Source organism: Meleagris gallopavo, chromosome Z, assembly GCF_000146605.3.
Source record: "Meleagris gallopavo isolate NT-WF06-2002-E0010 breed Aviagen turkey brand Nicholas breeding stock chromosome Z, Turkey_5.1, whole genome shotgun sequence".
Taxonomy (NCBI): domain Eukaryota; kingdom Metazoa; phylum Chordata; class Aves; order Galliformes; family Phasianidae; genus Meleagris; species Meleagris gallopavo.
The window spans coordinates 17,255,871-17,256,688 of NC_015041.2; positions in this window are offsets into that span (position 1 = coordinate 17,255,871).

Consider the following 818-nt stretch of genomic DNA (forward strand, 5'->3'; position numbering starts at 1 on the left):
ACAGTTTAGAAGAGAAGTGACAAAAAAGAACAGAATGAGACCATTACATAGCCATTATATGAGATTGCACAGAAACTTATTTTGTTGAAAGTAATAGCAGTAAACCAGATCTTGGTCTACCACATAGACTAGATCCTCTGGTAAGGCTCACATTTTATTTTATACTCAGAAGTTCAAGCAATAGACCTCAGAAAATACCTCAGAAAACTGATTCAATGTTGGAAAAGAGACAGAATTACAGTCTTTCATTGCTTGCTGTTATATTTTCTTTGCTGTAACAAGAAATAAAAATCTGCCTATATAACTTTGCAAGCTAACTTTAAAGTTCTTTCCTATTATTTCTATTTTATGTATATTATTTCTTTTAAAGAAAATCATTCTGAGTAGAAATTTAATATATTTAAATATTAGGAGGCTCTGATCTGTTTACTTTTCAGAGAACTACAATCTAGCCTTCATTTAAAATAAAAGGGAAAACCGTAACTAGGCTGTTTAAAAGAATAAAGAATGCTTTTGTTGCCTCAAAGTAGAAAAAAAAGTCAGTAGATATGTGAATATATTTAACAAACTTTTCTCAGAGTGTACAGCTGATGTAAATGATGTATGTGGAAGTCACTTTCTATGCTTGATGATTTCAAAGATCATTTTGACTAAGACTATGAACTTTTTGTTGTTTCCAGAAAATCCTATTCCTTCTCTATGTTCCAAAGTGGAATGTTGTTAACTGCCTGCTCTCTAATTTTTTCTCTTTTAAATTTTTTTAATATGAAAGAAAGCATTATTTCAATAAATTCCAAGCTTTATTTGAGTCTACAGTA